This window comes from Fukomys damarensis, unplaced genomic scaffold, assembly GCF_012274545.1.
Source record: "Fukomys damarensis isolate Sample0158 unplaced genomic scaffold, DMR_v1.0_HiC HiC_scaffold_19, whole genome shotgun sequence".
Lineage (NCBI taxonomy): Eukaryota > Metazoa > Chordata > Mammalia > Rodentia > Bathyergidae > Fukomys > Fukomys damarensis.
Genome location: NW_022900931.1, coordinates 60,306,221 through 60,317,748, shown reverse-complemented (window position 1 = coordinate 60,317,748; position 11,528 = coordinate 60,306,221). Strand labels below are relative to the sequence as shown.

The window sequence follows — 11,528 nt, the reverse complement described above, 5'->3', positions numbered from 1 at the left end:
TTTTTTTTTTTTTTTTTTTTTTTTGGTACTGGGTATCGAACTTGGATCCTTGTGCTTGTGAGGCAGGTGGCAGAACCACCAAGCTAAATCCCCAGCCTGAGCAGTTATAAAATAAAAAAAAGTATATATATTTTAAATTTTGTTTGTCAAAGTAAATATATAGAGACGCTTGGGTTTGAAGAGACTGTTCAATGGGACTCCCTTTGGTGAATAAAGAAGCAGCTGCTCAGAAAATAATTATTTTGGTCTTAATTCACTAAAGGGACCCCAAATAATTTTCACAACATTATGGGAGACACACCCTAACAAACATTGTCTAAATATGTTATTATAAATTGATCACAATGGTTATCATTGATGTTTAAGCTCTAAATATGTTATAAAAAGTTTACATGGGTTGAGTTCTAAATATGTTATTTTTATTTGTCTACATTGGTCATCTTCAAAAGATTAATTTCTGTGGCATAAACAAAAAGGTGCTATTAGAAAGATGCTTTTGGTACCAAACTACATTGAAAGACATAAGGGTTTATGTGATTGTGATACTTATTACTGCTACTTTTCTGGTGTACAAAATGTATTCATGCCTTCTAATTGTATAGCCCTTCCAACATATTCTTTTGGTAATAACCTTTTGATTCAGATATTTGCCTTCCTCTTCTGCTCCAGCAGCCTATGGTAACAGGCATACTGGTAGGTGGATATACTTTCTTTAGGTGACATCCTGTCAAAAATAGCTACCTAGGTAAGAGCCTTTTTCATGCATTTTCTTGGTGGGAGTATGTTTAACAACAACTGTTTTATACTAAGCTACACATTTAAGTGTATTACAAAGATAGTATCATGATTGTCATGTTAAAATATTATGTGTAGTCCATGGTTCAAAAATTTTTTCTGTTAATATTCTTCAGGGGTTCAACCATTAGAACAACCATGATTGGCAATAATAATGGTCTCCTAACTATATTTTTACTCAAATGCTTAATATCCAGGTAAAATTATATAGTGGAGTTTGCTACTCTTATTGCAATGCTAATGATATTGATCTTCTCTTCTGGGTATTCAACAACTAAAGCTTAGAGACAAGCACTAGCAAAGTAACTGGGCTAAGAAGACAGCCAATATTTTGGCCCTGGCCCTCCAAGGTCAACAACTACAAGAAAAAAGATGAGGGAACCTGAGGGAACCTCCCACCAGATCCTTCATCTTTGGTGACTCACCCAACCTCCTGAGAAGTGAGGTCGCTGCACACCAAAACAGTAGGATCCTACAAGAAGTGTGCCAAAAAAATGTCACATGGAGGAAAACAATCTCCCACGCTTTCACAGAAAGCAACATGGTTGAGCAAGGCCATGACACACCCTGACGGCTGACATTGACAGAGGAGCTAAGAGACCCTCTGCAGGGTTCCAAGACAGTGCCTGAGGAGACTTAATCGACCTTGGTAGATAGCAAGAGATTAATTTTATTTACTCTAGGTCTCTCCATAACTTGGTCTTAAACACCCAGTAGAAAAGTATAACTGAAGATAATATTTATATGAGTTCAAGAGTTTTGAGTTTTTTAGCTAAAATTAAAAAAAAGTTATTAGATTTTTAATCTTTTTCAGCCAGAATTAAGAGAAACTATGGAAAAATAAATAAATATCCCTGACTTATAGACCAGAGATTAGCTATGAGTCAGTAAGTTACATTCACTATTTTAGTTCCTTAAAGACAGTTTCTAAACATGCCTCTTTCCTCAAGCTGCCCTTTTTATTTTTAGTGCTTATAGCTTAACTATGCATGCTGTAATCTCTTTAGAGAGTTTTTTTCATTTTCTTTTTGCTTATCCTTGCTATAGACCACCAAATTCCAAGTGATTATACAGACAGTATCAATGACAAATGTGCTAGACATTCATTTCTTTACCTATATTCACAAGATGTACTGTATACAGAGGGTTTTTATTGCCTATTTACAACATGGTTTTCATTTAAGGCCTGTTAAATTAGCTCCCTAGAAGGGGGCCCTAACTGCGATCCTCCCTACACCGACTTTTCTCAGCTTGAAGCAGTTAGATGAAACCTGCATCCCTTTTCCCCTAACTGCGGTTGGGAATAGCTCTTTGAAAAGAGCTTATTATAGGCAGCTAAGCCAGTTAAATATGCTATAGGTCCTCACAATACATAGGGACAAACCATCGTTGGGCATGCTTGGTTTTCTAAAAATATATTTACATTAAACAAAAAACAAAAGGAGTTATGTTGGGAGCAATTCTACATGATTTTGGGGAAAGTTCATTTCATAATAACCCTATGGGCATCAATAAGGCAGGATTAAATGTAGTGCGGGCCAGGGATTTAGCTCAGTGGTGCTGCCACCTGCTTTGCAAGCACAAGGACCCAAGTTTGATACCCCCCAAAAGTAGTGCAAGTCTTTATGGTAATCAGGGGTGTCCAGAAGTGTGACCTGGTACTTGGTAAACGGTTTCCTTGTCAACCACAAGTAACCTTTTGTCTCAAGGATAGCCTTGACTTGATGGTGAGTCAGAACTTCTAGTTTCTGTCCCAAAATTAGTTTTATGGGCTTTTCTGTTAGCATAGCCACAGCTGCTATTGCTCTCAGGCAGGGTGGCCATCCAGCAGCCACTCCATCTAACTTTATGAAAAGTATAACACTAGGCAAGGTTCCTAGCTTTGGGGCCAAGACACCCAAAGCAATTCTTCTCTTCTTTTGATCCGTAGAGGAAGAAGGACTTTCTTAAATCAGGTATTACCACTGCTGGAGGCTGAGTGAGAACGTGCTCTATTCCTTGAAAAGCAATATCGGTCACTTTTATCCATTCTAAGGGCTAAGACTCAGGACTTTGACAGCCTCATATAGAGGCTTCATCATTAGTTGAAATTAGGTATCTAGATTTGGCAGAAGCTGGCTTAGGAAGGAATGAAGTTGTTGTTTAAGGCCTCAAGATTGCAAATAACCTGGATTGGTCCCTAGACAGTTGCCATTCTCAGGGTGCAAAAGCGTCTATTACGTATCAGACTGTCTGAAAGAATAGATGAGTTTTTTCTTTTGAGAATTTATATTACTTTTTAGCTAGAAATTGAGAGTTTGGTAGTATTATGGCTGAATAACTCCAATATTAGGCTGCAAATTAAAATACCATCTATGAACTGTAGGATGGCTCCTTATTTAAGCTCTAGGATCCTAAAGTCCTTCTCCAGTGCCCAAATAAAAAGGTGAAGGTTGTCTGTAAAGCCCTGTGGGACTGTCCGAGTATATTGTTTCTCCTTTGAGGTGGTTTTTCTCACCCAATGGAAAATAGGAACTGGGAGTCTAGATGGAAAGGAATAGAGAGGAAGGCATCCTTGAGGTCTCAGATGAGAACCAATTTGTGTCTCTGGGAATTTGGGAGAGGGTTGTATATGGACCTACCTCCAGAGGGTGTATTGGGATTACAGCTTCATTATAAGAGGCAGAGGTCTTGTGCCATTCTATTTTCTCCCGAAGGATTTACTACAAAGAGAATAGAAGTATTGCAAGGGAATGGACAAGGCCACAGAAGGCCATGTTTGAGAAACCTGTCTATGAGAGACTGGGGGCCTTTAGAAGCCTCCTCTTTGATTGGATATTGCCTTCAGCCGGGAAACTAGCTTGGCTCTTTTAGTTTTATAACTACTAGTATTGTTGAATTCGCTCTATGCAATTGGGTCCACCTGCTGACTAATTAGGTCAGGGAGGCCTAGTGTAGTCTCAACAGGTAAAATTCACTTTGGCCTTTGCTGAAATTGGAGAGCTGCCTCTAATTTTACTAGTAAATCTTTCTAGTAAGGGAATGGGACATCATGGGAAAATTACCAACTTGTGTTCGAATATTTGACCTTTGAATTGGAGTGTGAAAGCAAAAATAAAGAAGCTCTGATTAGAGCTTCCCACAATCCAAATTATAGCCAAAGAACTGGAAGAGGGTTTTCTCAAGAAGGAAGTTGAAACTGAGTAGGCTGTCCCTGTATCCGAAAGGAATTGAGGGTTTCTCACAGGAGATGGAGCTATCTGTGGACAGGAGCATTGCAGTTTGCTCCAGGGCCCTCTTAGTCCTCTTTGTCAGAGCAGAAGGTAAGGGTGTCGGCTGGCCTAGCCCCTCTCTGGGAGAAGGGACAGTCAATCCTCCAGGGCCACGTGTCAGGCACATCCGTCACCTGACACACGGAGCAGCCCTGAGGAAGTTGGCTAGTACGCTCACATGCCCAGTGTCCAGTCACCTTGTATTTAAAATAGAATCTCTTTTCTTGACCGGTCCTGGATTTTCTCTTGGACGACTTGGATGTCCTTCAAAGACTGCCAATTGCTATGGCTATAATTTTGCACCCCGGCCCCTGTTCCTCTCCTTTTTATCTTTTTCCAGATGCTGGCTGTTGAACACAAAAAACGCTGTGTCTAATGATTAGGTTAAAGGGGCCTGGCAGCCCATCTGAAGTTTTTGTAATTTGTGCCATATATCTGGGGCTGATTGACTAAATAATATTGCTCCATCAGTGCCTGACCTTCCTTAGAAGTTGGGCCTAAGTTTTTATATTTACAAAAAACTTCTACTGATCAGCTGTGACAGACAAGTGGACTTTTCTCTTTGTCCTGTGTAAACTCTCTCATATTTTTATAACTAACAGTTTTTAATACATCTTTTTATTTCCACAACAAGAACAGTCATCATTTTAGAACTCATGTTTCATCCATCCTGAATATTATAGACCCTCTGTTTGGTTTCTGTCTGAGAGAATCATCTTATGAGTGAGAGACACCAGCATCCATGAATTTGAATGTCAGCAACAACTCACCTATGCCTTTCAGGTAACGGAGCCCATCCACAGCTTCCAAGATGGATGGGTCTTCTACTGTTTCTGGCTGGAGTTTCTGGCTGACATGGGTCTTGCTTTCCTTTATAGAACTGTCCTGGCCTCTGACTGCCATATCACAGGGTATCCCTGGCCTGTGTGGTTCCATCTGCAGTGTCTTGATGGGATCATCAGCAATAACTGGAAAAATGGGAACCTTGGCTTTTATTTGATTATGTGAAAATGTGGCCTGGTTTGGATGGGTCTGATCTCAGGATGGGCACAGTTTTCCTGTTTCATCTTGTGTGGATCTCTGTGTTCATGCTTGGAGGCCCTTTGGACTCATCTGTTTCTCCTTTTGAAGATATTCATTCTGGGTTCATTAAGGAGAACCAATATTCACAACTATCAAAACCCCCGAAACCATCTTTACCACTGAATGCACGCTACATGTGAAGAATTTAGTACTTTATTTTATTGATATTCTATGTTCCTGTCAGCTGCACATTATATGATATAATAAACTCCCGAGAAAACAGCAATACAAGTGAGATGTCAAGTGTGTCCTACAGAAGTCCAGGAAAACAAAACACGTGTGCTGTCAGTGAGAGCTGTACGTGGGTGTGGCATATGCTGTTGTCAAATGTGCAAACCTCCACCGCTGCTCAGCCTTTTGGCTAAGACCAAGTGTATGTGTGTAGTCTGCTTAGCTGTGATAATTGGAGTAAAGTTTTTTTTTTTTTGTAAAGTGCTGTTGTTATTTTAATTGCAGTTTATGTAAAAATTATTTCTTCTTTTTTTAGACTTTGTATAACAAAAAAAGTTAAAGTTGAAAATTTTGATGCTTTTTTATAAGCATGCAATAAATATTACAAATTCAATACTTAATTTCTCCTATTAAGTACTCATTGTTTAATACAATAAAACTCATAAAATTAAAATTCATCAATATAAATATTCTAAAAATAGACCCATGTTTATGCAGCTTTATGACAAAATTAACATTATGCTCCACAGGCTAAACCTCACTGTTGTTCAAACTGGGCTAAACAACTTGTTTTAACTCTTTTTTTTTAACACATTAAGTTTATTGGTATTTTTAAAGCAACCATAGTTACATTTATCATTGGGATCTTGCACCTTTACATGATATGTCTTGGTTCTTATTTTTTCCCCACACCTCTGCCCTCCCTTCACCCCTTCAACCTTCCCTATTTACAAAGACTTTGTTTCCATTTTTTCCACATTTTAAATTTGCCCTCAATACCTTTACCCTTCCCTTTCCACTTCGCCTTTAGCCATTTTCTTCCTATTTCAAACTATCGCTTATAACACTTGAACTTTATTTACACTTTTAGTTTTTCACACCAGGGAAACTATTTGTTATTTACTCAAATGTGTCCTATTTATTTCACTGGAGTATAGCCTCAATGTGCATTCATTTAGCTATAAATGTCTCTAGTTTCTCATTCTTTATGGCTGAGTAGTACTCCATTTTAAGGAAAACCACATCTTCTTTATCCAGTCTCCAGTTGATGGGCATTTGGGTTGTTTCCAAGTTTTAGCTATTACAAACTGTGCCACTATAAACATGGGTGTGCACATATCACCGTGGTATGATTCTTTTAATTGTTTTGGAAAGATACCCAGCAGAGGGATAACTGGGTCAAATGGGACCTCTATTCTTGGTTCTTTGAGGCATGTCTATATTGATTTCCACAGTGGTGGTACAAGTATGCACTCCCACCAACAATAGAGAAGGGTTCCTTTCTCCCCACAGCCCCTCCAGCATTTTTTTTTGGTTGATTTTCTTTTTATTGAGGTTATTGGTACAATCTAGGTATATAATACAGTCACATTCATTATTGGAATCCTGTACCTTTACATGACAGGTCTTGATTCTCATTTTTTCCCCTTGTCCCTGCCCTCCCTTCACCCTCCTCCTCCCCTCCCCATTTACAAACACTTTATTTCCATTTTTTCAATTTCTCATATTTTTTCCTCTCCCTTATTGCCTTTCCCCCACCCTTCCCACTTTCCCCACACCTTTAGTCCTTTACTTCCTATTTCACATTATTAATTATCTTATTAGGATCCTGTATACTATCATAGTTTTGCACACCAGAGAAACTATTCAGTATTTCCGTTAAAGAAATCTCTGTATGAACATTAAAAATAGGGAATCCTAAAATAAAACTAGGGCCGGGGATTTAGCTCAGCGGTTTGGTGGCCTGCCATGCAAGCGCAAGGACCCGAGTTCAATTCCTGGTACACACACACACACACACACACACACACACACACACACAAAACAAAAACAAAAAAGGAAAGTAAAAGAGAAAAGGCAATGATGTAAGATTAAAATAATCCTTAATTCTGAAGGTGAAAATGATCCCTGAACATACGTAAATTACTTCTTGCTCTTGTAGTCTTATCTTATTCTTTTTTTTATTTAGAGAATACTTTATTAGTTTCTGTAATCAAACCCATGTAGATATGACCTTACATATTTAATACAGTGCGTTACCCCTGTACAAATGGAAAAAAATAAAAATAAAAATAAAAATAAAAAAATTAACATTTCTAGACCAATATGGCTGTCAATTTCTGTACAATGCCAACTCAACACAGTAAATTGGGATAACTTTTTCCAAAGTTTACAGCACAGTTAAAGTTTCCAAAAATTCAAATTATATATGTATATGTATGTATATTTATATTTATATAAAAAGACCAATGCATCAATAGCAGCAACAGCTTTTCCAGGCTCTGCAGTCATCTGAACAAAATTATAGACATTCAGCACATTCCATTAAAAAACAAAAACAAAAAAACAAAGAAAAGAATAATATCCAGAAAACAGCAAAGCTCTGTTGCTGTTGTGGTACCTGGCACCATTTTTTTCTTTTTTTAGCATCTTAATCATCATCTAGAAAGAGAAAATTCTAGAGTAATATCATTAAAAATAGCTCTGATAAAGCACAGTCACTACTATGTATCATAAAGCAGGTGCAAGATATTTTACATTCACAGAGGTATGATACAGTACTGTCCTATATCAATAATACTAGAATCAGTTTTGGTTTGAAATTTGCTTTGTCTGCAAATAAGATTGCTACCCCTGCTTTTTTCTGGGCTCCTATCACATGGAGAATTGTTTTCCATCCTTTCACTTTCAGTCTATGGGCTTCTTTTTGCACTAGGTATGTTTCTTGTATACAACATATTGTTGGATTTTGCTTCTTATTCCATTTTGTCAGGCTATTTCTCTTGATTGGTGAGTTGAGGCCATTGATGTTGATGGTTATAACTGATATGTACTGATTTATTATTGTCATGTTATTGTCCTTTTGTTGACTCTTTTTACTTTTTCACCTTCTCCTTTTAGTTTCTTGCCTTGCCTATTTGATTTGCTCTGTTGGGCCTCATGGTGTTGTTGCCTTCATTGTCTTTTTCTAGGATCTTGTTTAGAATTGCTTGTAGTGCTGCTTTGGTATTCATGTAGTTTCTCAGGTGTTCTTTGTCGTGGAAGTATCTTATTTTCCCATCCATTTTGAAAGAGAGTTTTTCAGGATACATCAGTCTAGGTTGGAGGTTGTTCTCTTTAAGTACTTGAGATATCTCATTCCAGGCTCTCCTTGCCCCAAGGGTTTGTGTTGAAAAGTCTGCTGTGATTCTGATGGGCTTTCCTTTATATGTGATTTGTTTCTTTTATCTTACTGCTTGTAGTATTTTGTTCTTCTGTTGGGTTTCTGGGATCTTGATTATTATATGTCTAGGTGTAGATTTTTTTTGATTGTGGCTAGTTGGGGTCCTATATGCCTCACTTATCTGAAGGTCAAATTCTTCCTCTCTGTTTGGGAAGTTTTCTGTCATTAATTCTGCGAACAGCTTTTTTAAGTCATTTGTATTTTCTCCTGCTACTTCATGTATTCCTATCAGTCTTATGTTATTCTTCTTTTCATCTTTTAGGAGTTGTTGGATTGATTTATCATGATCCCGTGCTGTTTTTAAGAGACCTCTCTTTTCACGGCCACTGACTGTGATCTTATCTTCGATATCTGAGATTCTATCTTCGCATTCTTTTATTGTGCTGCATACACTGTCAATGGAGTGTTTAGTCTCCTGGATATCTATCTGTTTGAATCTGTTTTATGGATTCTATTTCTCTCCTATGTTGGGCATTTATTGTTTCCATTTCTTTCTTATGCTGGGCCTCCATGGCTTCTATCGTGGTCCTGAGCTCATCTATTTTTTTTGTCAATTTCTACTCTAGAGTCTCGAATCACGACTTTCATTTTGCTTACTCTCTCTATGGTTATCTGGGAAATTATTTCTCTTTTGAATTTTTCTAGAGCCTGATTGATCTGTTTTGTTACTTCCTGTGCTTTGAGTTCAGGGTGTCCTGGTGGTTCACTATCGGCCTTTTCATCCTCATTTGCCCTACTGTTTGCCACTGGTGAACTGGAAGTCTGTCTTTGTGTCTTGCTTAAGTGTTTTCTCATTTTTATTTTTGTTGTCGGACTGTCCTTGTTTTAATCTCTGGATCATCACCCAAATCTTCCTGACATAGTTGCGCCCTAGCTTCTGGGTCTCTAATGACCCACAGATATTCTCATCTTCATAACATCAGAGAAAACAGCTCATCAAATCAACCACAATCCTTTATCCCAACTGATACAATCAGCAACACTTTATGATCAAGCACAACTTGGAAAGTGACCACCTGTGGTAGTCACTAGTCTATCACCCTTAAACCATTTGAATTAAATGGAAATCAAGAAGCCGTCCAGAACATGTCTGCAGTGAACAAACTTTTCATTATAGTATATTTACCATTTAATGGCTCAGACAGAGCTAGGACACCAGACCTCTGGTCTCAGTTAGCTGATGGCTGAACCCCATGAGGCAGACTGACCTTCAGCTGCAAGGCCCAGATTGAGTTCCCCAACCTTCTGAATGGTTGAAGTCCACACCGTTCTACTACAGGTTTCCCATGCCCTTTCTTTAAAGATGTTCAAAATTGGGAACTCAGAAAAATACCCTTTATGACAACCTCTGCCTCTGCAGAGTGGGTCCAAAGACTGGCACAGTCAGGAGGTCTGAGAGTGCATGGGGGGGGTAAGGGGAGTTATGGGGGTTCAGGGGTGCCCACGTGGCTACCTTCCTGGTGCTGGAGCGATGGCCTATTGGTTGATTTTCTTGTTAGCAGCCATTCTTTCTACGGTAAGGTGCAATCTCAGTGTTGTTTTCATCTGCATCTCTCAAATGACCAGTGATATTGAACATTTTTTCATATATTTATTTGCTGCTTTTACTTGTTTGTCTGAGAAATGTCTGTTCATTTCAGATGCCCACTTTTGAATGAGGTCTTTGTTTTTGGGGGGTCTGATTTGAGTTCTTTATATATTCTAGATAGTAGTTCTTTGTCTGAGGAGTAGCTGTTAAAATTATTTTCCCCACATTGTAGGTTGTCTCTTAGCTCTGTTGGTAGTTTCTCTTGCAGTGCAAAAACTTTTTAATATAATGAAATCCCAGTTGTTGATTCTTTGTGCAAGTTCTCATGCTGCTGAGAATTTGTTCCTAAAGTCTTCTCCTATGCCAGTGTCTTTGAGAGTTCTACCTAATTTACTTTCCAGTAAGTTTAGTGTTTCTTTTTGATATTTAGATCTTTAATCCCTTTGGATTTTAGTTTAGTGCATGGTGAAAGATAGGGATCTAGTTTTAATCTTTGGCAAGTTGAGAGCCAGTTTTTCCAACACCATTTATTAAAGAAGCTATCTTTCCTCCAGTGAGGATGGTTGGCTCCTTTGTCAAAGATGAGGTTGCTGAGTATGGCTGATGTTTAAACAACTTGTTTTATTTTTAATTTTTTTGGTACTGGGGATCAAACTCAGGACCTTGCTCATGAGAAGCAGGCATGGTGCCAGTGAGCTAAATCTCTGGCCCACTTGTTTTATATTTCAACTATCACTTGTATCATAAACACAAGTTCTTCTCCAATTATGAAGATTACTGTTTCATAACCAGCATTATCCTAATTGATCCTATTGATCTTAAAGTATTTGATGTATGAAAAATGAAATGTTTAGCAAGAATTCTCTGATAATGTTTGTTGTTTAACTTCAGAAGAATTTTTAGATTTTTATTATCAGATAGGCACAATATTCTATTAAGCATTTATAGCTCATCATAAATGGCTATCATGTAAACTACAAAATGAAGCAAATTGTAAAGCAGATTTATAATGTAGTGAATGCATAAGAAGTTTAAGTGTGTCAATAGTTTGGCCACAGAACAGCACTCACATTCTCAGAAGGTAGAGGTGTTCAGGGATTCCCCCTGCAGCTCGGTGAGCAGAATCTCCCCCAGCTCAGGGTAGGATGCCCTGCGCTTGTTCACTCTGGACTCCGCACCTGAACGTGGCCATAGACGGAGGAGGGAGTAGGGCAGGATGGGAGGCAAGCCACTGCTACCCGTGTTGTACTCTGCCTGCTCAGCCGCTCCCTCTGAGTTTGGCCATAGAAGGTAAAAGCTCAAGTTTATACACAAGTGAGATCCTACTTTAACCCATGTCACTATCCATTTTTATGTTTGTTTTTGAGTCAGGGTCTCACTATGTTGCTCAGGTCAGGCTTGAACTAACTATGGAACTCAGGCTGGCCTCAAATGCTCAGCGATCCTCCTGCCTCAGGCTCCTGAGTGCTGGGACTTC

General features: G+C 38.5%; 1 pseudogene; it reads right to left on the bottom strand.

Annotated features, from left to right (window-relative positions):
* LOC117286907 overlaps positions 1 to 4,949 on the bottom strand; it is a 7,946-nt pseudogene extending 2,997 nt beyond the window's left edge.
* Positions 4,950 to 11,528: the final 6,579 nt, after the last annotated feature.